Source organism: Oncorhynchus clarkii, chromosome 14 (assembly GCF_045791955.1).
Source record: "Oncorhynchus clarkii lewisi isolate Uvic-CL-2024 chromosome 14, UVic_Ocla_1.0, whole genome shotgun sequence".
Taxonomy (NCBI): domain Eukaryota; kingdom Metazoa; phylum Chordata; class Actinopteri; order Salmoniformes; family Salmonidae; genus Oncorhynchus; species Oncorhynchus clarkii.
The window spans coordinates 9,096,555-9,123,447 of NC_092160.1; the positions used below are offsets into that span (position 1 = coordinate 9,096,555).

The 26,893-nt window shown below is 45.7% G+C and overlaps 1 long non-coding RNA gene across 1 annotated transcript in view; it reads left to right on the top strand.

The window, feature by feature from the left end:
• Nucleotides 1–1,152: 1,152 nt before the first annotated feature.
• The window catches only part of LOC139365956 (uncharacterized), a 133,271-nt gene continuing 107,530 nt past the window's right edge, over nucleotides 1,153–26,893 (top strand). Inside the window, exons 1-2 of the long non-coding RNA XR_011626711.1 lie at nucleotides 1,153–1,241; nucleotides 24,760–24,879. This is a non-coding gene — a long non-coding RNA (uncharacterized lncRNA). The remainder of the gene's footprint in view (nucleotides 1,242–24,759; nucleotides 24,880–26,893) is intronic.

Genomic DNA, 26,893 nt, shown 5'->3' on the forward strand with positions numbered 1-26,893 from the left:
GGGCCTGGTGGCAGGCGGCTGCAGGCACCACACTGTGCAGCTGAACTCCAGTCAACCCCGCCGAATACCTCCGCCTGGGCAGGAAATGGAAATATTGTGCAGCATTGGCATGCCGATGGCCAATCTATCACAGGGCCGGCAAAGGGACGGCCCATAAGGGGAGGCGCTCTGTAGATCAGAGATGGGCCGCTGGGATAGGGTTCAAAGGTAAACAGGAGAAACTTGAGCTAAAGAAAGAGGATCTGGCTCCTTGCAGGGGGCCACGCCCAAACCAACCACCATCACCCAGACCTGGCTCACCCCTCGCCCCTGCCACCCAACAGGGGCTCCCCTCTACCCCCCTAAAAGTGTCCAATCGCCTGTTTCTACAAGCCAGCCCTGTCTCCAACATGTTAGCTATGAAAAATGGCTCTTTTTAAAGGCATACTTCCGCTGAGAGGGTCTAGGTTCTAAGACCGTGTTGCTCTAGTCTGTTGAAGGCTGAATTCAAGTGTGCCTCTTAACAATTATCACACTGTGTAACACTTTGCAACTCTACAAGGGTGAAAACAGGTCAGGGATTTGTTAGGGAATTGAATCAGACACTATGGACAAGACTTGGTCTGTACAATGTAACAAGTGTCTCTTTTTCTCCATCAACTGCTGCTTTCCGTTTCTCAGTAAACTATTCATTTAAAGCCACCCAGCTGCTCACTAGCCTATATCCTCTGGATAAAAAAACTGTACGTTAAAACAGTATCTGACAATGCAGCAGCTCATATTGCATAATAGCTTACGCCTCAACGTAAATGCGCACATCGTACCAGGAAATGAAAAGTCGACTGCGGATCTGCAAGGGATAGGATGGTAGTGGATCAGATGATTATATAAAAGTATAATGTGCCCGTGTTACCAACGGATGATCGAGATGGTATGTCCGGTATCACTTTAAATGTTCACAACTCTCAGGATGGCGTATTTCTGCCTGCCGCTTATTTCCTGCTTGACCTTGTGAACTCGTCCGTGTGACCCGGAAAAATCACTTCCAATTCTCATCTTTTATTTTGATATGCCTGGGCTTGTTGTGTATTACCCAGACAGGATGTGACATCACCGGGTCCAAACGTCAGGACGGGCTACCTAGGATGTCCAGAACCCGTGCTGCTGGAGGATGCTTCCTCGCAGCGGGGTCCAGACAAGTGATGCTCGCTGGAGGATGTAGGAGTGAACCAAGCAGGCGAGACAGAGGCACAGGAGACTGAGTGAGTCGCGTGCTGACTGAGCGCTTTTTAAAACCGGTCTACTTTCATCCACGCACAAGTTCAGATGCTATGCCACACTTTCCCCCTCTGTCTCACGCCGGTGATGCAGTAAACGAGAGGTGTTATGGAGACAAATAACGTCCATGATGCCGCACTCTTTTGAGCCACGGACTGGGCTGTAATGTAAAGGGCGACAATATATGTACTGCAATTAGATCGAAAGTGAACATTATCTATGTAACGATCTCAGCTTGAATGGCAGGTGCAATCGGCAGAAAACAGAGGGGGGAGACGAGACTCAGAACAGCTGAATAGCTTACCTAACTGTTTCGATTGTACTATAAATGTTATTGCGCATGTTGGAGCGATATTATGTGTTTCAAAAACGGAAATGTTTTCATATAAGATATTGTCTTGAAACCCTAAGGTTGCCAGATGAATTTACGAACTAGTGATAGGAAAATAAACACCCCGTGTTGGGATGAGTTGGTGCATCTCCTCCTCCGCGGGACAGCAGGACGCTCTGAGCCCGATTCTTTCGTGCGTCTAGGCTCAAATTACTGCATTCAGTCACGTGGTGTTTGTTATTGTCCGCCCTCTTTCAACTGAGGTAGGCTTCTGTAGTGTGTGGGGGGAGCTGTTTATTTCATAACACTCTAGTGGAATATTCGGATGTACTGCTGCACAAATCTATCAGGACACGAATTTGATTGGATAACGAAGTGATATGCAGATCATATGAATGAATACATTTTATCTAAATAGGCCTAAATATTTCATAATTTGAAAGTATTTTGATTATTTACACGAATGTACCACTGGGGACTGACGTCAATTCAACATCTTGAATTGAAATGAAATGACGTGGAAACAACGTTCATTCAACCAGTTTGTGCCCAGTGGGTAGGCTATCCTATAAGAATTCCCTCATGATTTGCATGCATGGTATGGTATCCATTATTTTATTGAATATCTGGTATTTTATGGAATATTTTAACTAGGCTACTGATGCTATGAGAATGGAGTAAACATTTCCATAACTGTACAATAATGCACATTGCCTCCTGCATACCACTGTATATGAATGTAGCCTATGTGTGTGATGCGTTCGTGCAGCGACCTATGGGATTAAGAGTGTGTATGACTCAAGCTGCTGTTGCCTGCTCGTCTGGAGTGATAGCTCTATTGTTCATGGCTTGCGTGTAGACAGGGTGCTTAATCTCCAGGTCGACTGTGGCAACTCGTGGCTCAGTTTGCCTATGAGCTAGGAGCCCAGGCTGCCTGCTATGCTGTAGAGTGAGGGGGGGGGGGGGGGGGGGGGGGTCAGCTGGGCCAGGCCGGGCTAAGAGAAGCTAAGGGAGGCTAAGGGTAACAGTAGTAACTAAGCGCCTGGCCCTAGCATGGCCTATGGGCCCAGCAGTAATTAGCCAGGCAGAGCCAGCGAGCAGGGCCATATATTCAGGCTGCTGAAAGGTCCCGGGAGGGGGGTCTATTGCCGGCCGACAGGTGCAAGAGGGAGGTAGGCGTCAGGAGCCAGGGGAATCGAAACTAGAGATGGGGGCGAAGAGGGTAGCGTCTGCGTCCCTGGGGTCAGATAGCTCCACATACCCCCTCCTCCCCCGTCCCTTGGGGGCCCGAAGCGAAAGCAAGTTCAAGAGCTTCTTCCTGTCCAGCCACTTTGTGTGTGTGTGTGTGTGTGTGTGTGTGTTGGGGTGGGGGGGTGGGGGGGGGGGGGGGGGGTCAGTAGGATGTGTTATTGTGTATTATAATCATCATCTGTCTTACTATATCTAGCTCAGTCAGGGCGAGGGGGTGGGGGGGATCAGGGTAGATCCACCATGTATTCATTCATAGCATTCCATTACTCACCAAAACAAATGCTCCAGTCCTAATGATTACAATCATTTGACATGATTTCACACGTGCGATGATCTCACACTTTGTTCCAGTTCCATACATGATCAGGTTATTTTGTTCTTTGTTTTTATCCCCATTGAGTACATAACTTGAAGTTTGATGGTGAAGTTGAAAGGCTTATGAAGGCTACTCGTCTTGCTGGGGAAAAAGGTACTGTATTGTTGCTGTGCAGTTTTTTTCTTCTCCCTGGCTGTTCTGCTTGAACTCCCTAATCCTGGTTACAGCCATTACAAATCCTGCTGTCTTGACGTGAGACTCCAGACAGGAGACTGGCTCTGCAACTTGGTTTCATTTAGCATTCCTTAGGGGTTTATGGGCAGGTGTTTAAAATTACGGGCAGGATATTTATTGGGAACTTTAAAGGCATTTTTTTTGCTTACCTCTCAATTAGACAAACACACACACTTTACGCAAGTCGCGCGCATACTCACACACGTGCATGAGTGCACACGCACATACACACACAAACACACACATACACACTTTTTTTACTGTCTCAAGTAAAGAGAGAAAATCCCCTGACCCGCTCTCTCTTTCTCTCTCTCTCTATCTCTCTCTCTCTCTCTCTCTCTCTCTCTCTCACACCAGTACCCCTATTAGGCCAGGTCAGTATGTGATGTGGGTGGAAGGCAGGAAGGGATCTGTGACCTATAATTATGGGGGCTTAGCAGGAGCAGTGGCTCTTTGGCGCTTGGCTCAAATCAAGGTGCAGCCTGGAGTCTGGGGAGGCTGGGCGGCCACTGCCCCTCTGCAGCCCTCCATTCTGCAGCCTGGCTTGATTGCTGGCAGCTGGGTGAGCCATGTCAAGTGGCAGCCTGGGAAATGTGAAATCCCCTGATAAAGCGCAGAGCCCCTAAAAAGCCATGAATCTCTTGTAATGAGGAAAGTGATGGGGTTTGGGTGTGCTGAGCACGCAGGCAGCAGGGACTCACCACGCATGTGTGTTTTTGTGTGTGTGTGTGTGTTTGGGTGTATAGAAAGAAAGATAAAGTGGAAGTTTAGTGTGTGCGTGTGTGTGCGCCTATGCATGCGTGGGTGTGTGTGTGAGAGAGAGGAAGTCAGAGTGTGTGTACTTACTTAAACTTCCCTTAGCTCCCTGTGGAGCACACACACTCTTAATCCCATGTGTGTTTGTGTGCGGGTGTGTTTGTGTGCGGGTGTGTTTGTGTACGGGTGTGTTTGTGTACGGGTGTGTTTGTGTGCGTGTGTGTTTGTGTGCGTGTGAAGGAGGAGGAGAAAGAGAGTGGAAGTCAGAGTGCACACGCTTGACTCCTCTAATCCTGGATTTGGAAGGATCCACACATTTCCAACAATGTAAATCCGGTAGTTAGGTCAGCACCGCCACTGAGGTAGAGCTCAAATCTTCTCGGCTCACCCTACAAGCCATGGAGACATAATCATACTACACTAAATACTGGTTATGCCTCTCATGCACTATCATGCCCCTTTCCTTTCTAAACGACGTTAATACCCATGTATACCCTCATTTCAAGTCCCACATTACAGTAAATACGCTAAATACAATAAGTAAATTCCTTCCTGAGAATAGTGGTATAATTCCTGATATTAATGCCGGCGTTCCGCTTTAGAATGATTCCAGAGCTGCTGTAGCAGTTAAACGCATTCCTGGTTTTATGGAGGTCATTATTCCTGTTTCTTAATCACCACCTCAGCTTTTATAACCTCCCTCAGCCTCAGTGTGTGGCTGGAGGGAAGGAACCACATGTGGGCACAAACCAGGAAACACAGGCCCACAAGAATAGGCCCTCTCTCCCCGCCTCCCAGATCAAACAGTCTGGGCTCTGTAAGCTCAGTGGGCTGAACACAATAGGCAAATGGCACAGCGAGAAGTGTTCTGCTGCATTTGATTGATGCCTATGAGAAGGTAAAGGGTACATTATTTTATATGATCCTGCTGGGGTTGTCAAAGAGAGATTGCGAGAGTATTATCGATGGATTTATGTGTAGAGAGCTGAATTCCCCACATACTGAAGGCTTCATAAGTCACCTTACTGAACATTTACCCTGGTCGTATTAGTTACATCTTCAGGCTAATAATATACACTACATGTCACATATAAGCGGTGAACATATGATTGGCCATTAAGATATAAGCGTAGGATGGAGTGATGATGATCGGACTGTAGTTTGATGGATGAGTGGAAGGAAAGAGAGCAGCAGCTCTACAGTAACAGGGGCAGACTTGTGGTAGGCCAGCTCCATCCATCACCCTCTGCTTACACCACTCTTTGTCCACCGACAACGGGGGAAAAGGTGGAGAGATGATTGAGGGGGGGTGATTAAGCTGAGCGGATGTTTGTGGGAGCGGTGACGGCCGTGGTGATTCCTCCATAAATCCCAGCTAGCCAGACTCTAACAGTCTATTTAAAGGGCATTAGCCTGGCCCTGGTTGAATAGGATCTATAATGTGTGAAGAGGCTTGTCTGCTCTGACCTGGTAGTAGGGGCTGATAGGGGCTCTTCTAGCAAACAGCTCTGCACTCTTAGCAACTAAATAAACCCTGCAGCCGGTTCGATGGGCGTCATGGGCGACATACGCTGTCAGGGGCCGACGTGTTTGACGCCATAATTCACGGGGCAACAGCCGTACTTGACGTTGAGGAGTGGGAATGCAGAGGTAGCGGGGGCCAGTGTTTTTAGGGGAGAGGGGTAGAGATACACCCCTCCGCTTGTTTACCCTGCTCATGAGGGTCCCCTGCCTGCTGCCAGGGCAATTATCACCTTGGAGGAATGTGGGACCTGCATGTTAAATTCCCCTTGACCCCCCTGGGGGAGGAGGTAAGGGTGTTGGACCCATGTCGGGGGAGTGGGGTGGCTGGGTGGGAGAGGAGGACCAGGGATGGTGGTCCAGATCCAGGGGGGGATTCCTAGATCTGTCAGTGCTTCTCTCCATCCTCCAGCTCCACATCAGCCCTCCAACCGACAAGGCAAACAGGATTTGCATCCATGGTGTATTTGCAATGCAAATGTTTTCCCTCCCTCCTCATTTTATTTGGAGACTCATCCCAGGGCAGTCCTCACACCGTGTACATAGAGGGTTTAGAGTGCACACAAGACCCAGACAAGAGAAAAGGCGAGAAGACATCTTGTTTAGCTGCCTCAGGTACCTAACTACCAGACTGAAGCGTTTGCTTGCTCTCCTCAGATATTAGCTATTATTATTATTTATTTTATGCTTTTTATTTATTTATTGTTATTTCACCTTTATTTAACCTGGTAGGCTAGTTGAGAACAAGTTCTCATTTAAAACTGCGACCTGCGGCCAAGATAAAGCAAAGCTGTGCGACACAAACAACAACACAGAGTTACACATGGAATAAACAAACATACAGTCAATAATACAATAGAAAATGTCTATATACAGTATGTGCAAAGGAAGTAGGATAAGGGAGGTAAGGCAATGAAGAGGCCATAGTGGCTAAATAAATTACAATATAGCAATAAAACACTGGAGTGATAAATGTGCACAAGATGAGTGTGCAAGTAGAGATACTGGGTTGCAAAATAAATCAATCAAATAAATAACAGTATGGGGATTAGGTAGTTGGATGGGCTATTTACAGATGGGCTATGTACAGGTACAGTGATCTGTGAGCTGTTCTGACAGCTGGTGCATAAAGCTAGTGAGGGAGATATGAGTCTCCAGCTTCAGTGATTTTTGCAGTTCGTTCCAGTCATTGGCAGCAGAGACCTGGAAGGAAAGGCGGCCAAAGGAGGAATTGGCTTTGGGGGTGACCAGTGTAATATACCTGTGGAGCGCGTGCTATGGATGGGTGTTGCTATGGTGAGGGATAGACTGCATCCAATTTGCTGAGTAGAGTGTTGGAGGCTATTTTGTAAATGACATCGCCAAAGTCAAGGATCGGTTGGATAGTCAGTTTTACGAAGGTATGTTTGGCAGCATGAGTGAAGGATGCTTTGTTTGCGAAATAGGAATCCGATTCTAGATTTAATTTTGGATTGGAGATGCTTAATGTGAGTCTGAAAGGAGAGTTTACAGTCTAACCAGACACCTAGGTATTTGTAGTTGTCCACATATTCTAAGTCAGAACCGTCCAGAGTAGTGATGCTGGACGGGCGGGCAGGTGTGGGCAGCGATCGGTTGAAGAGCATGCATTTAGTTTTACTTGCATTTAAGAGCAGTTGGAGGCCACGGAAGGAGAGTTGTATGGCATTGAAGCTCGTCTGGAGGTTAGTTAACACAGTGTCCAAAGAAGGGCCAGAAGTATACAGAATGGTGTCGTCTGCGTAGAAGTGGATCAGAGAATCACCAGCAGCAAGAGTGACATCATTGATGTATACATAGAAAAGAGTCGGCCCGAGGTTTGAACCCTGTGGCACCCCCATAGAGACTGCCAGAAGACCGGACAACAGGCCCTCCGATTTGACACACTGAACTCTGTCTGATAAGTAGTTGGTGAACCAGGCGAGGCAGTCGTCTGAGAAACCAAGGCTGTTGAGTCTGCTGATAAGAATGTGGTGATTGACAGAGTTGAAAGCCTTGGCCAGGTCGATGAATACAGCTGCACAGTATTGTCTCTTATCGATGGCGGTTATGATATCGTTTAGGACCTTAAGCGTGGCTGAGGTGCACCCATGACCAGCTCGGAAATCAGATTGCATAACAACAGTTGTTTGCCACGTAAAAATGTTACGGTGTAATTAAAAAAATATGGTTTTGCCCAAACACTGGCATACTTTGAAGGCTTGAGCCATCTGCACTTTGAATGTGTTTGTTTGTGTCAAGGTGTTTTTAGTACACAAGTGTAAATCATATCTTTACAAGTGTACCGGTAAAGGCTGGCCGTTATACTCTGTGTGTGTGTTTATGTTTGATGGTGTTTGTGTGTGTGAGGGCTCCAATGTGGCACTAATGGTATATTACAGTTACTGAAGGTCCAGGAGTGTGTATGTTTGTGTGTGCCTGGTGCCGTCCAGTCCAGAAGATCTATTTTTCTCATATTTCGTTACTTCCCTTCCCTTCTCCCATGTCTAATGTAGAAACAATTGTGGTTGGCTGTCTTGGGCATATATCATGTGCAGCATGAACATACTGTACAGTACATGACACCCATGAAAATCAACCCTGCACAGTACCCTCATTTTCAGACTATGGGATCTATTTTGGGGTGAAAGGTGTCATGTCAGTGACAGTAGGGAGCCCGTTTATGAACATCATGTTATTTAAAAGGCTGCTTATTGTTTTTCTTCTGCTTTTGCCTGTTGGACCTAACTGTCAAATCGCGATTCAGTGCTGAATCCGCTTGTAGGCTTTATTTGCCTTTCAACGTGGCAATGTCACTGCTGGCCATATTCAACCTTTCAGCAGTGATATCTAAACTCAGCAAATTAAAAGAAACGTCCTCTCTGTCAACTGTGTTTATTTTCAGCAAACTTAACATGTGTAAATATTTGTATGAACATAACACGATTCAACAACTGAGACATAAACTGAACAAGTTCCACAGACATGTGACTAACAGAAATGGAATAATGTGTCCCTGAACAAAGAGGGGGTCAAAATCAAAAGTAAAAGTCAGTATCTGGTGTGGCCATCAGCTGCATTAAGTACTGCAGTGCATCTCCTCCTCATGGACTGTACCAGATTTGCCAGTTCTTGCTGTGAGATGTTACCCTACTCTTATAACCAAGGCACCTGCAAGTTATACATTGAAATGTATTGCCCTGGCCACATATGCAGCCTTCATGCCTCTTTGCAGCATGCCTAAGGCACGTTCACGCAGATGAGCAGGAACCCCGGGCATCTTTCTTTTGGTGTTTTTCAGTCAGTAGAAAGGCCTCTTTAGTGTCCCAAGTTTTCATAACTGTGACTTTAATTGCCTACCATCTGTAAGCTGTTAGTGTCTTAACGACTGTTCCACAGGTGCATGTTCATTAATTGTTTATGGTTCATTGAACAAGCATTGGAAACAGTGTTTAAACCCTTTATAATGAAGATCTGTGAAGTTATTTGGAGTTTTAGGAATGATCTTTGAAAGACAGGGTCCTGAAAAAGGGATGTTTCTTTTTTGGATGAGTTTATATACAGTACCAGTTAAAAGTTTGGACACACTTACTCATTCAAGGGTTATTCTTTATTTTGACTATTTTCTACATTGTAGAATAATAGTGAAGACATCAAACAATGAAATAACACATATTTAATCATGTAGTAACCAAAAAAGTGTTTAAAAAATCAAAATATATTTATATTTGAGATTCTTCAAAGCAGCCACCCTTTGTCTTGATGACAGTTTTGCACACCCTTGGCATTCTCTCAATCAGCTTCATGAGGAATGCTTTTCCAAACAGTCTTGAAGGAGTTCTTATATATGCTGAACACTTTTCCTTCACTCTGTGGTCCAACTCATCCCAAACCATCCAAATTGGGTTGAGATCGGGAAATTGTGGAGGCCAGGTCATCTGATGCAGCACTCCATCACTCTCCTTCTTAGTCAAATAGCCCTTACATAGCCTAGAGGTGTGTTGGGTCATTGTCCTGTTGAAAAAGCGCAAACCAGATGGGATGGTGTATCGCTGCAGAATGCTGTGGTAGCCATGTTGGTTAAGTGTGCCTTGAATTCTAAATAAATCACTGACAGTGTCACCAGCAAAGCACCCCACACCACCGCACCTCCTCCTCCATGCTTCACGGTTGGAGATCATGCGGAGATCATCCGTTCACCTACTCTGCATCTCACAAAGACACGGCGGTTGCAACCAAAAATCTCACATTTGGACCAAAGGACAGATTTCCACCGGTCTAATGTCCATATGGCTCGTGTTTCTTGACCCAAGCAAGTCTCTTCTTATTATTGGTGTCCTTTAGTAGTGGTTTCTTTGCAGCAATTTGACCATGAAGGCCTGATTCACGCAGTCTCTTCTGAACATTTGATGTTGAGATGTGTCTGTTACTTGAATTCTGTGAAGCATTTATTTGGGCTGCAATTTCTGAGGCTGGTAACTTTTATGAACTTATTCTCTGCAGCAGAGGCAACTGGGTCTTCCTTTCCTGTGGCGGTCCTCATGAGAGTCCGTTTCATCATAGCGCTTGATGGTTTTTGCGACTTCACTTGAATTTCTTGAAATTTTCCACATTGACTGCTTCATGTCTTAAAGTATTGATGGTCTTTTTCTTTGCTTATTTGAGCTGTTCTTGCCATAATATGGACTTGGTCTTTTACCAAATAGGGTTATCTTTTGTATACCACCCCGACCTTGTCACAAGGAGCCAGGTATCTTACCTTGGCTCCTTGCTGCACTCGCATAACAGGTGCCACGCAGTCTCCTCGTGGAGTGCAATGTAATCAGCCATAATCGGTGTTCAAAAAATGCAGATTACCGATTGTTATGAAAACTTGAAAATGGCCCTAATTAATCGGCCATTCTGATGAATCGGTCGACCTCTAACTGGTACTGTGTGTTTTGGGGGCAGTATAACGGTGAGTGGACACTTCCCCCTTTCTCTTTTTATTGGATATTTTTTCCAGCTCTTGTAAAAAAAGTTTGGAAACCCTCCATAGTCTGTTGTTTTAGGTCTGATATTATGTGCCCACAGGGAGCAATTATGGTACCTGTAACTGTATTTAGACGTTTAAAACAAGTTTATTTGTATTTTATTAGACTTTGATTGGATTTATTCACCTTTTCTTTTTTTGTCTCATCAATAGTGAATTTAATCTGGCCTATTGACAGTGTTGGGCATGTCCTTGGCTCAGACATAATACATTTTTATAGACATAGAGGCCTTTTTCAGTGTGATTGCTGTGTTTGAACAATATCTTTCCATATTGAAGCCATTAAATTACTCAGGACAATGTGGGTTGCAAACATGTTCAACAGAGTTACCTGATATGAAAATGGGGCCGCGGGAGAATTTCCAAAATCCTGGTAAAAAAAAAAATGACTGTCATAATATCATCTTTGTCTCTCAAAATCATTGTAAAGTAAGGTTAACCTTAAAAATCGAGATGAAAATGATTCAAATCTAAAAGTTCAAATTCAACCAGAGAGCGCCCTTAGATTGTGGGAAAAGACGCACATGACCGCTGCACTTGAATCATTTCCATGGTGAATGGCTAAACCCTCTATGCTATGAAACCACACACTAATGCAGACTGATATTACCGGCCGCAATTGAAATGCTGAAAACAATGTGTGGGGAGGCAGAAACTCACATCAGTACCTTTGTCAGGGAACACTGTGAAACTAAGAATTGATGCTATAGCTCTGACTGATTGACTCAAAAACTCCCCACCTTATGCTCTCTAAATAGATGTTAGCTGAAGGCAGAGATGCCCATGCATTGACTTTTGTTTGCTAAATGTTGGGGGATGCTATTCACAATGACATATTGTTCTGCCTCTCGATTCCCGAGCATGAAACGGCACAGGGGATGTTCAGTGTGCTGTGTGGCTATATTGACAAAAAACTGATTACATGTGATCGAACGATGGGCTTTTGCACAGATGGGGCTCAATCTATCATGGGACGGCGGACAGGCCTCTGCACTCTCGTTATGAATGTGTCTCCCTCGGTCATATGGACGCATTGTATAATACACCCACTGAGCTATAATGGATACACCGAGAGCAACTGGAAGCAGAAGAGCTGATCGCAGAATTTGGAGATATGCAGCAGGTAACTTTGATTGTAAACTACACTACATTACCAAAGGTATGTGGACACCTGCTCGTGGAACATCTCATTCCAAAATCATGGCATTAATATGGAGTTGGTTTTCCCTTTGCTGCTATAACAGCCTCCACTCTTCTGGGAAGGCTTTCCATTAGATGTTGGAACATTGCTGTGGGGACTTCCTTCCATTCAGCAACAAGAGCGTTAGGGAAGTCAGGCACTGATTTGTGCGATTAGACCTGACTCGCAGTCAGCGTTCCAATTTATCCCATAGGTGTTCGATGGGGTTGAGGTCAGGGCTCTGTGCAGGCCAGTCAAGTTCTTCCACACCGATCTCGACAAACCATTTCTGTATGGACCTTGCTTTGTGCGCGGGGGCATTGTCATGCTGAAACAAGAAAGGGCCTTCCCCAAACTGTTGCCACAAAGTTGGACGCACAGAATCGTCTAGAATATCATTGTATGCTGTAGCGTTAAGATTTCCCTTCACTGGAACTAAGGGGCCTAGCACGAACCATGAAAAACAGACCCAGACCAATATTTCTCCTCCACCACACTTTACAGTTGGCACTATGCATTGGGGCAGGAAGCGTTCTATTGGTATCCAATGGTGAATTGTGATTCATCACTCCAGAGTCCAATGGCGGCGAGCTTTACACCACTCCAGCCGAAGCTTGGCATTGTGCATATTGACATTAGGTTTGTGTGCGGCTTCTCGGCCATGGAAACCCATTTCATGAAGCTCCCAACGAATAGTTATTGTGCTGACGTTGCTTCCGGAGGCAGTTAACTGCCACTGAACAAGCAGTTAACCCACTGTTCCTAGACCGTCATTGAAATGAGGAATTTGTTCTTAACTGACTTGCCTAGTAAAATAAATGACGTTGCCACGTTGAAAGTCACTGAGCTCTTTAGTAAGGCCATTTTACTGCCAATGTTTGTCTATGGAGATTGCATGGCTGTGTGCTTGGTTTTATACACCTGTCAGCAATGGGTGTGGTAGAACTAGCCAAATCCATCAATTTGAAGGGGTGTCCACAATCTTTTCTATATATAGTGTATGTGGAGATATGGGATCAGAGCATGACAATGATCTATTTCACACCGAGGCTTGGTGGTTATTGAGAGGGAGTGTTGGAAAGATTTTTCGAATTGAGAGAGTAACTGTTGTCATTCGCAATTAATGTAAAAAACAGACTTTGTTGACTTTGTGTGTATCTCCTTGCCTATAAACGCTGCATTCAGAAAGTATTCAGACCCCTTCCCTTTGTCCACATTTTGTTACGTTACACCCTTATTCTAAAATGTATTAAATAAAACATTTTCCTCATCAATCTACAGACAATACCCTTTAATGACAAAGCGAAAACAGGTTTTTTGTAAATGTTTGCAAATGTATAAAAAATTGAAAAAATAAATAACATATGTACATAAGTATTCAGACCCTTTGCTATGAGACTCAAAGTTGAGCTCAGTTGCATCTTGTTTCCATTGATCATCCTTGAGATGTTTCTACAACTTGATTGGAGTCCACCTGTGGTAAATCCAATTGATTGGACATGATTTGGAAAGGCACACACCTGTTAATATAAAGTCCCACGGTTGTCAGTGCATGTCAGAGCAAAAACCAAGCCATGAGATCAAAGGAATTGTCCTTAGAGCCTTGACACAGATCTGGGGAAGGGTATCAAAAAAATCTACAGCATTGAAGTTCCCCAAGAACACAGTGGAACCACCAAGACTCTTCCTAGAGCTGGCTGCCCGGCCAAACTGAGCAATCGGGGGAGAGGTGCTTTGGTCAGGGAGGTGACCATGAACTCAATGGTCATTCTGACAGAGCTCCAGAGTTCCTCTGTGGAGATGAGAGATGAGAGAACCATCCAAAAGGACAACCATCTCTGCAGCACTCCTCCAATCAGGCCTTTATGGTTGAGTGGCCAGATGGAAGCCACTCCTCTGTAAAAGGCACATGACAGCCCACTTGGAGTTTGCCAAAAGGCACCTAAAGGACTCTCAGACCATGAGAAACAAGATTCTCTGGTCTGATGGAACCAAGATTAAACTCTTTGAATGCCATGAGTCACGTCTGGAGAAAACTTGGCACCATCCCTACGGTGAAGCATGGTGGTGGCAGCATGTGTGGATGTTTTTCAGCGGCAGGGACTGGGAGACTAGTCAGGATCGAGGTAAAGATGAACGGAGCAAAGTACAGAGAGACCTTGATGAGAACTTGCTCCAGAGCAGTAATGACCTCAGACTGGGGGTGAAGGTTCACCTTCCAACAGGACAACGACCCTAAGCACACAGGTTGTAACGTAACAAAATGTGGAAAAAGTCAAGGTTTCTGAATACTTTACGAATTCACTGTAACAGACAGCATGCAGGGAAAATACAAAATGATTATACAGATAGAAATCTATTTAACTGTTATCCTGGCTCAGTTGACATGCCGGTAAGTGAAATCTAACAGCTGATCGAGCTGTCATGTGACCGAAAGCTGCAGACAACGCATTCACGGGTCACTATGGAGGAGTTTTGATTCCTGATACAAAGGGAATACTGTTACGTCTCCCTCCGAGCATTAAAACTCATGGAACACGGATTCAGTGCTGTCGTTTGCATTAAAAAACAAATATCGATCCAGGTTGGATGTGACAGGAAAGATGAGGTGCACACTGTCAACCACGCCCCCTGACTTCGAGAAGCTCTGACGATACATGCATCATGGACACCTATCTCATTTTTGGTGGTGAGATAAGAAAAAATATGTCATTCTAATTAGCAATTGACTGTCCTAACCCCACATAAAAAAAAAGATATGATAGTGAGTTGAGAATACTGTTAGAATGTTTTGCAATCGACTGTCCTAACCCCACATAAAAAAAAGATATGATAGTGAGTTGAGAATACTGTTAGAATGTTTTGCAATTGACTGTCCTAACCCCACATAAAAAAAAAGATATGATAGTGAGTTGAGAATACTGTTAGAATGTTTTGCAATTGACTGCCATTGCCCCAAATAAAAAAGTAAACATTGGCTGTAGGGTCTAGCCTCGACACACCTGCAACTTATTTATTAATCAAAACCCAGCCCTTTCGTGCCACCAACAGCTACTGTACCCATAATTATGTTTGTGAAAGTAGCAAAAATCTTACTGACACACTCCAACCGTGTGCTACCAGGGTTAACCAGAGTGCTACCAGGGTTAAGATTTACATTTTTATTTTCTCTTCGACAGCTATTAAGTGGTCTGCTCAAGACGCTGTGCAGCTAAAAAATAAGGTACAATTATGAGAAAAACATTTATTTCTAGTCATGATGATAGACAGTGTTGACTGATAGCTAGGCATGCTTTAGCTTGTTGCTCAGTTTGAGGCCAGTGAAAGTGGTCATACTAAAGTCTCTCTCCTCATCTCACCTCAGTTCTCCTCTAGACCAGCCACTGCTCTCCGCTGTGCTATGTCCTGAGTACTCTGTGTTAAGCTGGCTCATTCATTAACTCTGCTATGTGGGCAGCCACCCTTGAACACCAAGCCTAAACACATTGTGACAAACCAGAGTATCCCCGCAGTGTCATCAGATCACCTCGCCACTTTCAATTAGTGCCAGTCCAACACCACCTCTCCTTTAAGACCACAGAGGGTCCTCACATAGTAGACCTGGTCTCCCACTGACCTGTCCCTGTGCAGTAGGGTGAAGTTAACTCTAGGCACTGATCTAAGGTTACTATTATGTGTCTCTCTCTAATGGTTAAGGTTAGGATTTGGGGATAGTAAGCTGATCCTACTACCAGAAGCTGTCCCGGAGACCCTCGTTTTTCATTATTTATTTACAGGCAGGCAGCCAACACCCACCCTGTCTTATGAGGACCCTAGTCCATAAACATAGGAGTGACAGTCGAGTATGGGACCCTCCTGGATTCAGTCAAGCCCCCCTGCCCCACCTACTCACCAGGAGGTGAACTTCACCATTGTCATGGAAACCCACTTTCCCCCTTCCCTAAGCCCCCTCTCTGCTCTCCCCAAACTGCACAGTAATGGCCGTGGGCTGAGGGGCTTTTTAGTAACTCTGCATGTAGTGTACAGTACAGTACCCTATAGTGACTCTATAATCAGGAATGCATTAGTCCCAAGGACTTTATATAATGAATGATTTCTTTAAGTGCTTTCTTCCTTTAAAATCAGGTCAGATGTGGATTTGATTAAATCTGTTTACAGTATATTCAGTTTTGCTTCCATTTGCATGTTTTTCTTTTGGTTTAGAATAGCAGAATTTACAGTATCAAAATTAGTCAGGTTATTTTGCTCTGGTTAAAGATTAATAGACGCAAACATACTACTTCTAAGGTGAACTCCTCATACTGATCTCTAACTGGTCTGTCTGACTGGAGAGATTGGCTTCGCACACTTCTGTCTGCCTGTGTGTGCACACTGCACACTTACTAGACTAGAGCACTCATCCAGACTCACACACACCCATTCACACGAGCTCACACACACACACACACACACACACACACACACACACACACACACACACACACACACACACACACACACACACACACACACACTCACAACACACCCAGGCAGTCTGACCAGCCACACACGCATGCACGCTCACGAGAGAATAATAGAGCGAGAGGGATTTCATGGAAGATGACTAACAGGGAAATCTTAAGGTTACTTGCATAACTCCTGTTCTCTGATGTAAGGAGTGAGATACAGAAGATACACTTAGGTTATAGTCATTACAATTATTTTTTCAACCACTCCACACATTTCTTGTTAATTAACAAACTAGTTTTGGCAAGTCGGTTAGGACATCTACTTTGTGCATGACACAAGTCATTTTCCAGCAATTGTTTACAGACAGGTTATTTCACTTATAATTCACTGTATCACAATTCCAGTGGGTCAGGATTTGTATCACAATTCCAGTGGGTCCAGAAAATGATGTCATGGCTTTAGAAGCTTCTGATAGGCTAATTGACATCATTTGAGTCAATTTCAAGGCCTACCTTCAAACTCAGTGCCTCTTTGCTTGACATCACAGGAAAATCAAAAGAAATCAGCCAAGACTGCGTTTACATACACTCAGTTAGTATTTGGTAGCAATGCCTTCAAATTGTTTAACTTGGGTCAAATGTTTCAGGTAAGAGATCTTCTGTTGAATCTGACAATTAATCTTGATGGTTTGTACAGTCGTCTCAAATAAAACTGTGAAGGACCTCGGCGTTACTCTGGACCCTGATCTCTCTTTTGACGAACATATCAAGACTGCTTCAAGGACAGATTTTTTTCCATCTACGTAACATTGCAAAAATCTGAAACTTTCTGTCCAAAAATGATGCAGAAAAATGTATCCATGCTTTTGTTACTTCTAGGTTAGACTACTGCAATTCTCTACTTTCCGGCTACCCGGATAAAGCACTAGATAAGCTTCAGTTAGTGCTAAATACGGCTGCTAGAATCCTGACTAGAAAGAACCCCAAAAAAGTATCATATTACTCCAGTGCTAGCCTCCCTACACTGGCTTCCTGTTAAGGCAAGGGCTGATTTCAAGGTTTTACTGTTAACCTACAAAGCATCAAAGTGCTCAAAGTGCTGTACAGAAACCCAGCCTGATACCCCCGGACAGGGCCAAACAGGAAGGATATAACCCCACCCACTTTGCCAAAGCACAGCCCCCACACCACTAGAGGGATATCTTCAACCACCAACTTACCATCCTGAGACAAGGCCGAGTATAGCCCACAAAGATCTCTGCCACTGCACAACCCAAGGGGGGGCGCCAACCCAGACAAGAAGATCACGTCAGTGACTCAACCCACTCAAGTGACGCACCCCTCCCAGGGACGGCACGGAAGAGTGCCAGTGACTCGGCCCCTGTAATAGGGTTAGAGGGAGGGGAACCGGCCAGGCAGAGACAGCAAGGGCGGTTCGTTGCTCCAGAGCCTTTCCGTTCACCTTCACACTCCTGGGCCAGACTACACTCAGTCATATGACCCACTGAAGAGATGAGTCTTCAGTAAAGACTTAAAGGTTGAGACCGAGTCTGCGTCTCTCACATGGGTAGGCAGACCATTCCATAAACATGGAGCTCTATAGGAGAAAGCCCTGCCTCCAGCTGTTTGCTTAGAAATTCTAGGGACAATTAGGAGGCCTGCGTCTTGTGACCATAGCGTATGTGTAGGTATGTACGGCAGGACCAAATCAGAGAGATAGGTAGGAGCAAGCCCATGTAATGCTTTGTAGGTTAGCAGTAAAACCTTGAAATCAGCCCTTGCCTTAACAGGAAGCCAGTGTAGGGAGGCTAGCACTGGAGTAATATGATCAAATGTTTTGGTTCTAGTCAAGATTCTAGCAGCCGTATTTAGCACTAACTGAAGTTTATTTAGTGCTTTATCCGGGTAGCCGGAAAGTAGAGCATTGCAGTAGTCTAACCTAGAAGTAACAAAAGCATGGATTAATATTTCTGCATCATTTTTGGACAGAAAGTTTAAGATTTTTGCAATGTTACGTAGATGGAAAAGATCTGTCCTTGAAACAGTCTTGATAGGTTCGTCGAAAGAGATTAGGGTCCAGAGTAATGCAGAGGTCCTTCACAGTTTTATTTGAGACAACTGTACAACCATCAAGATTAATTGTCAGATTCAACAGAAGATCTCTTACCTGAAAGGTTTGACCCAAGTTAAACAATTTGAAGGCAATGCTACCAAATACTAATTGAGTGTATGTAAACCTCTGTGGTGATCCTAACTGACCTAAGACAGGGAATTTTTACTAGGATTAAATGTCAGGAATTGTGAAAAACTGAGTTTAAATGTACTTGGCTAAGGTGTATGTAAACTTTCGACATGTCGGGGTCGACATCGGGGTCGACATGTTGGGGTCTGCTAGGACCTCCTGCTCTCTCTGAAGTACCTATCAAAAGCGTCTGTTGGAGACAGACAGAGTGACAAATGAGGTGAGACCATCAATTCCATAAAAAAAGCCACTCTCCCGCCATCTGGTTATCAGATATCAGAGAACTGGGTTTACACAGGTAACCTTAAAATCTCTTTAAATGTTTTGTTTCGATATCTCACAAGTGGGGATTAGCATTAGTCCTGAAACTAAGTATACACCGAAAGGTGCAGAGACAACCCAACGGGGAAAAGCCTCATAACAAAGTGACGGGAAGCTCAATATAATGAGATATGCCCCAAAAACAGTGCCCAAAATATAAACTCCTCTGTAGTAGAGTGCCCGGTCAGTCCCCTCCGAAGGCTGTCACCGTCGCCATTATAAATCAGTATAATGGTCCCCAGGATCCAGCAGGATATCTTCAAATAGAGAAGGGTCCACCATTTTCCGAGGGTGGTTGCCCAATGAGCGAAGAGCATGACACCCTTGTCCGAGTAGATGAGGACCGCACGTATTGGACAACGACGGGGACATCTTTCTAGGAAAGACAACAGGCGAAAAGCCATAGGTTCCAATTTATGACAATGGGAAAAAGTCGACCCAGGCCAAGGATGGGGTGAGGTACATTAAACTGGAAAAACCCCTGGGCATACCACGGCGCAAACAGTGGCTGGTAGATGCTGCGAAAGGATCTTAAGAACAATAGACATGTCCCAGGATGAGCTAACGGCTTAGAGACTGGGTGTAAGCGACGTTCCCCCCTTAGAGATGACACAACAATTATGGTAAACTCTATAGCTGTCGGGGCCTTGGCAGGCCGAGAAAGAGGCTAAAGGACCTTAACCGCCGATGAACCTTCTGTCTGTACAAAAGATCCTGCAAGGAGCATGGGACCACGGAAAACAGAGTGTAGGAAGGAACTGTATAGTCACACCACTTCTCCACTGTAAAACAGAGAGCATGCATTGGGGTTGGCACTCTTTTCCAAGAGTGTATAAGCCCTGCATGATGACTGACTGCCGACTGGAGAATCACTGGTCATCGAGGAGATCTAAGATGAAGAGGGAAACCAGATGGCATTACCCAATTTTCCTGGGACTGTCAGATCTTCAAACCCCAAACGCCGGGGTCACCATGTTTTGGGATGGGAGCTCCCCGGGCTTTCATAGGATCGTTGCTTCTAACAGGCTTTAGTAAGTCAGTCTGGATAGATTACGGAATTGGGCTCTCTCGGGACATAGCAGACAGCGACATGGTGTAAAACATCAGGCAATATAGCAAATGGCCATAGGCATGGGGAAAAAGGGCCACATTGGATGGCGAAAGACAAATTGCTGTCCTACTCTGTGTGTTGGTGAGATCGGAGGGATGGCCGACATGCTGACTTCTGCCACTGGCTGAAAACCTGAGAAGGCGCTGGGGGGAGAGCCTGAGGGAGGGAGGCACGTGGGTGGAACAAAAAGTCTGACTCCTCCATTTTCTCATGTGAGCTCGGTCACAAAAGTGAGCTGCTGCACAGAGAATAGGGTTTTGTCTTAACCCAGCACTGTCTTCCCACTCTCAGAGGAGGGAAGGAGGAGCAGCCATTAAACCCATAGAGAGAGGTTAGGGGAGAGAGCCGTAGGCCCTGCATACTGTCCTCCTCAGCTGCAAGGACCGCGCCCTAGGTTGGCCGACCCTTCTTACCTCCCTTAGTGTAAGACTGCTTCCCTACAGGTTTGGCCTGGTTCAGGGGCCTAGCCTGAGTTTTGTCAGACTGCTGCGCCGCCGGGATCTTCAGTCCACCAAGGCCAGCTTGTTGCCCCCTCCCAGCTGTGAGGCTGGAGCAGGATGTAGAAACCAACGGGCTGCCATGGGGCCCGGATCTGCGGGGAAGGGAGAAGTTGAAGGCTTCGCCTTGTTTTTTGCGCATGTGACACTTCTTTTGTCGAGTTGCCATTTACTATTTGAAAATAAAACCCAGTGGAAAATGGGTGATTTCATAAGCAAACTGAAGCTTGTTTCCCCTCGTAATAGTAGACAGCCCTTAGGGAGTAACTGCACATGCACCTCAATTCTCCGCAATGAGAAAGTGCTGTCCACAAGCTTGATGACTCGCGCTCTCCAGAGGTAGTGTGGTGGCACCCCCAGGTGGTGTCAAAGAGAGACACTTTTCTCGAAATAACACGGCCCTGTAGCTAGGTGAAGTGAGCACTGTGTATGAACGCAATTGTCGTGTGTCTAGTGTAGGCGTTAGCTAGCTAGCAACCATCTCATGAAGCTAAGGGTAAGCTATAGCTAGCACAGTGATAACCAAAGGGAACAGCGTGGGTGTGTTGTTCAAATTCGGGCTGAAAATCCCCCAACGGTAGTGCTTTGAGGCTAAACCGGTCAGTCTAGTCAACACAAACAAGTGAACATACAAATGAGTTGTACTAAACGAGAGATGGGAGCTAGCAATACTACGATCATGGCAGGTGGGGAACTGGTTTCTGCGTTATCTAGCCATGCTAATGCAACCATATGTGCAGGTAGGAATGCTTGTGTGGTTAGCTTGCTTTCCAGACAGCTAGCCACTGTAAGCTAGCTAGTAGAATCCTCACCGCTTTGCTAGCTTCGGTGTGCATTGTAATGCGTAAGCTAGCTAGCAACTACTTTGTGGCTAAGGTATGCTGTAGCTAGCATAGTGCTAGCCAAAGGGAACCGCGTGGGGGCAGTTCGACTTTGGGTCGGTATTCTTCCACAACCGCAGAGCCGGTGGGCTGTCCAGTTGGTCTAGTTGACACAAATAAACATAGGTTAAACTAGACAAGAGAAGGGCGCTAGCAATGTTACCGTGTTGCAGGTAGTAATGCTTGTTTGGCTAGCTTACCTGAGGTGTTAGCTAGTTAGCAGCTACCTTATGGTGAAGGTGTGCCGTGGCTAGCTCAGTGATGGCTGAAGGAAACTGCATGGGGGCAGAGTTAGCCTTCGGATGGAGTGCTCCCGCGACCGACGGAGCCGTGAGGCTGAGGTGGTTGGTCTAGTTAACACAAATTGTGAACGTAGGTTAAACTAGACAAGAGAAGGGAGCTAGCAATGTTGCAGGTAGGGTGTGCTAGTGAGTTTATCTCTCAGTGAGCAATGAGCCTGGCCATGGCAAAGGAAAAGTCATGGCTCCTGGTTGCGTATAAGACACATGCTAAGGAGTGTTACTTTGGTGTGCTGTATTTATTTGTGTTGCTAGATAGGCTATTTATTACAACGGTAAGGAGTGTTTTCCTGTTAGGAGGCAGGGTCCCTCTCTTCCTTCGTTCCCCCTCTCTATCCATCCCTCCTCCAGAAGGTCTATATGGTGTGTCGTCTCTGGTCCGCTGCCCAGGCACAAAGGGAAGACCAGGCCTGACCCATTCATTGTGCTGCTCTTAAAGGAAACCACCAGTCAATGTAGGCTCAATGAGGCGTCGCCGTTTTGTAAGGTCTGATAAAGTGCGGACTAAACCGTCTGGGATCTGGGCTGGTCCACCCGGTGTTGTGTCCTCCATTATGAAGGGGAGCAGTTGTGTGTGTTGTGAATGTAGGTCTGTGTAATGCTTGGTTAGTGCTGAATACAGGGGGGGGAACTAGAGAGGGCCTGGGCGTTGGGACCATTGAGGACTGGTTTAAGATGTCACCCCAGTGTTTGGAGCTGCTGTCCGCTGTCGTTAATTGTGACGAGGGATGATTGGGCGGCTCCTTAAGACGGGAGGACTGGAGGAGGAGAGGGACGTTTTTTCTGGAGTTTATTGAGGGACCGGATTGTTGTCTTTTGTGTTGAAGATTTTCAGATAATATCAAGATAAGAGGAATGTCAAGATAATCAGAATCTTGAGGGTGTGTAGAATCTCCCAGCGACTGTTTTGTCCTCTTCTTTTGAGTTACTTCCACATGCAAAATGTTTCCGTATTAAGAAGGCATAACTTTGCAATACGAATTTTCCCTGTCGTTTAAGGAAAATGACCAGTTACGCCTAGTGTTTCGCGTTTTTCAAGTGACACTTCAAAAGATGCTTCCTGGCCCAACTTAGCATTTCCCAGACACCTCTTGGGATAAGATGGAACAAATGGGACGATGATCCGGAGATCAAATTCATTAAGCTAAGCATGGCCAGTGAGAAAGAGACAAAGAGGGAGGGTCTTGGGAGTGCCGTGGCCCTTGTCTAAAGTGGTTAGGGGCCCCTTGTAGGCGTTGGGGTCTCCAGAGGCTGCTTGGGTAATTATCAGCCCGGGCTGCACGTGTGGGAGGACGAGTGTGTGTAGTCTGGCTGGCTGGCTGGCTAGTACTGAATGTTTGCATTCTCACAGCACCATGTCAATGGACTACCCAAGCGAAGTGGGGAGGGCTCTCCTGTAAACTGGATCCCATATCCTCCTATGTATGAACCTACCCCCCTCCTAATACCGCCCTCTTCTCTATACCCTAAACAGGGAGAGAGGGGGATTCTGAGGAAGAGAGGAGACATCTTTGACATGTCTACTGGGGCCCGTCAGGACAAAAGACCATTTCCTGCTCCTCCATGTGGAAAATGTCTGGGAGAGGAGGAGGAGGAGGAGGAGGGAGGAGGAGACAATTAGTGGGATTTGCTAATCACCAGGGCAACACTCATTTAATTGACATGTGAAATGTTGTTTAATCTAACAAGTCGATAGGCAATATGACAATGGGCTGGCAATCAGAATAGGAAAGCCAGGGGACTTCGACAGCTGATTGCTGAGGGAAATGTCTTTGTCTTTAGAGCTGGTGTGTGTGTGTGTGTGTGTGTGTGTGTGTGTGTGTGTGTGTGTTTGGCGGGGGGAGACCCAGGGGGATTAAACACCATTATGCCTTTAACCCTTTTAGACAAATAAACACAGAGCAGCACACTCTCAGCTTTAGTAAGAGAGTTGTTTGTGTGTTTGTGTATGCGCCTGTTTCCCCCCTCTAAACCATTGAAAACCATCTATTTGTCATTGTATTAACACAATAAAGATGACCCTGACAACTCCAGACAAGAAAAGGAGTACTCCAGGAACAACAAAAAAAACACAAATTTAAAAAAGTAAGCCCCCTTCGCTTTGACAGATATCAATAAGTATTTCTGTTATAGAAAAAGCAGCCGCACCATATTGTGAAGCAGTCTGGAGTGAAAGCATGGAGTGGTGGCTTAGAGACCAGACAATCCAATACTTTTATTTACCAGTCATTCATTCCAAAATTGAGCAGGTTCTATACAAACTCAGTACACTAAAATACCAACCCCTAACACTGGAATAATCCAAAATGCTAATAAACAGTTATTTCATCAAAAAAGATTATGTCACTCTATAATAAATCATTCTCAGTAGTTTTCATATCAATGGCCTCAACATAGAACTTTCTTACTGGGCGTGTGTGTACTGGCTGGATAACTTGTGGACATGGCCGGCTCATGCTTTCCTGATACGTCCACAAACAATCCAAGGTGGTGAGTAGGTCGGCGATACAATGTAACTTAACTTCTAAATAAAAAAAGATTAAACGTTGTTCTCACGTCTGATCTTGTTCTTACCGTGGGATTTTTTTTGCTCTGGGAATATGCTTGTACACCAGTGGAGGCTGCTGAGGGGAGGAAAGCTCATAATAATGGCTGGAACGTAGTGAATAGAAGGGCATCAAACACCTGGAAACCATGTGTTTGATGTATTTGATACTTTTACACCTATTCCGCTCCAGCCAAATACCACGAGCCCGTCCTCCCCAATAAAGGTGTTACCAACCTCCTGTGTTGTACACGCTAGCAACGTGTACAAACATTTGCAATATGTGTTTGGCACCAAATGAGGGGATAGAAGTGGAGTGAAATGTCCGACATGACAAAAAACAATCAGAAAAAAGGGGAAAGTACTTATTCACACTCAGCCATGACCTTTCATCACAAATTTAAAAGAGCGAGTACTGTTGACAGAATATATGAAAAACCTATGGTGCCAATATACGTAAGGGAATAAGGAGAGGTATATTTTAGAAATAAAACTAATGCAGGTATTATGTGTTAAGTATATGCTTTGTTTCTATTTCAGAAATCACTATTTCCTCTTCTTCCTGGTTTGAGTATGACCCCTCACCTGGCTTGTGACCCTTCAACTGGATATCACTCCTAAGAGTTGGCTCTGAGGCAGACTACTCCTGTTGAACCACAGGTAAGTCCACACTCATACATCAGCCTCATCTTAGAAGTGTGTGTCCATGTTTGTGTGTGTGTGCGTGTACATCTGTGTGTGTTATATTGGAGCAGGGCAATCCTCCATCTATCCCACGTATAATCAAACTGCCATTGTCAGAGGTGACCTCCTAGTACTCAAACCTAGAATCTGAGATCAAAGTGGATGTATCCCAGTCTGAGTATTACAGAGTGTAAGTCTGCCTTTCTATTTTATCTATCTCTGTGATCTGGGCCAAGAGAGGTTTGTGAGCTGAGGATGATTCATCAGCTGGCTGCTCCTCTTCTAATCTCCAGAGTCACGCTCACTCACTCTCTCTCTCACACACTGGCATAGTAACCCCGTCTCTCTCCGTGCCTCCCTCCCTCTCTGTCTGTCTCGCGTGCTGCCGAGGCACTATCTACTACCAGAGTTCAGATGTTGCTCTATTTGTACCAGGGAACGCCATCCCACCCCCTGCCACACACACAGACACACACAGACGTGGATGTGTGCATACACAGGCACAGGCACAGGCACAAGCAAGCACGCACACACACACACACACACACACACACACACACACACACACACACACACACACACACACACACACACACACACACACACACACACACACACACACACACACACACACACACACACACACACACACACACACACACACACGCACACACACACACACACACACACACTTCCCTGCCATGCATGCCACACCCCGGCCAGACAGACAGCTTGGCTCCTGGCCAATAATCACAGCTGGATCGGATGCTTTAAATGTGTGTGTGTGGCGATGGGGGGTTGGGATGGGGCTGTGTCTGGTGCACCGGATTGGTCCACTAGTACGGGTTGGGCCAGGGAGGACTGGGATTGGATAGAAGGTAGCGTGCAGGATTAACTGCGCTGTCTAGCATGGCCTCCCCAAGCGCTGCCTGACAGTTCTGCATATTGGATGGGTTACAGCTTATGAGCCGTGTGTGTGCGTGCGTCTGCGAGTGTGTGTGTGTGTGTCTGTGCAGCTTATCTGTGCGAGATAACTCCATCCTCTATGAGCAAATCTGCACGGTCTCGATTCCCTGACGTGATCACGGAATGCATTGGCCTGGCCCAGACGAATCGTTACATTTTTAATGGCGGTTCCGAGTTGGAATCACCAATCGATTCAATGGCTTCAGCACATTAGATTTGTGTCACTGTCCAGTGGTATCACAGCTGCAATACAAACAATGATTAGCAATATTATTGATGAGGGCAGGGTTCCAGAGTAGGCTAAATAGGAACTTGTGATTATGTTTTGCCATTAAGATGATAGAAGGTACTGACAATGAAATCGGTTTGCATGTGCTTCATGTTTACTAGAGGCAGGATAAAACACTACATAAGAGGTTTGGTTCAATTTCCCCCAATCGTCCGTTATAATGACTATAATAACACTGGTGCTTGATGCAGCTACCTTTATCAGAGAGCAGCAGGAGAGCGTGTGTGTGTGTGTGTGTGTGTGTGTGTGTGTGTGTGTGTGTGTGTGTGTGTGTGTGTGTGTGTGTGTGTGTGTGACTCTAATGTATGGACACTTACCTGTGTGTATGGTGGTGGCCCGATTTACCCCCCTCCACCCCCCTTGTCCTTGCCTATCCTTCCCCCTCTGACTCTCACCTCAGCCTCCCTCCTGGCCACTTTGCCCTGACAGCAGGCTGCGGAGGTACAGTCAGAGTGCTGCTGAACCTGGAATAGGTGGCGTGCTGGTTTCCATGACAGAGCCATGGGGTAATCACAGTTACAGCACTGTGATTACAGCTGTCACCGCCATCCACTGTAATTGATGCAAGTGCAGGGCTGCGCCGCCACAAGAGAGGGCTTAACCTACACGCAACACGCTATGACACACACACACAAGCAAAGAGGCACACAGGTAGCCTACACACACCACAAAAGACACGTCCCTCCAAAACACACACACAGTAGCACCACACATGGCAGCACCAGAGCGGACCCC